This window comes from Solanum tuberosum, unplaced genomic scaffold, assembly GCF_000226075.1.
Source record: "Solanum tuberosum cultivar DM 1-3 516 R44 unplaced genomic scaffold, SolTub_3.0 scf00268, whole genome shotgun sequence".
Lineage (NCBI taxonomy): Eukaryota > Viridiplantae > Streptophyta > Magnoliopsida > Solanales > Solanaceae > Solanum > Solanum tuberosum.
Window position 1 is genome coordinate 289,870 of NW_006239190.1, and position 508 is coordinate 290,377.

The window sequence follows — 508 nt, forward strand, 5'->3', positions numbered from 1 at the left end:
TAAATATTATGTTGTTGATGCTGGTTTCCGAAACACAAAAGAATTTTTAGCTCCATACAAAGGACTATGCTATCATTTGCAAGATTACCGAGGAAGTGAAAGAGAGCCTCAAAATGCCAAAGTACTATTTAATTATAGGCATTCATCTCTGCGCAATGTGATTGAACGGACTTTTGGAGCTTGGAAAAATAGATTTAGAATACTGAAACAAGGCATGAACCATTATGATATTGATACACAAGTGAAAATTGTTATAGCTTGTGCAGTGTTACATAATTATTTGCGAGAATACCAAAGTAGTGATAAAATATTTATGGTCTATGAACATGAAGATATAGTTGCGGAGGATATATTGACCAACAAATGGCTCAAAGTAACAATGTTGGTTCGTCTTCTCAGTCACATGATCGAGAAATGCAAGTTCAACGTGAGGAAATTCCGTACTATGTGGGAGGTTATATTAAAGACTAGTACCCTACAATTTATGTTCAATTTTTTTTATTAAATT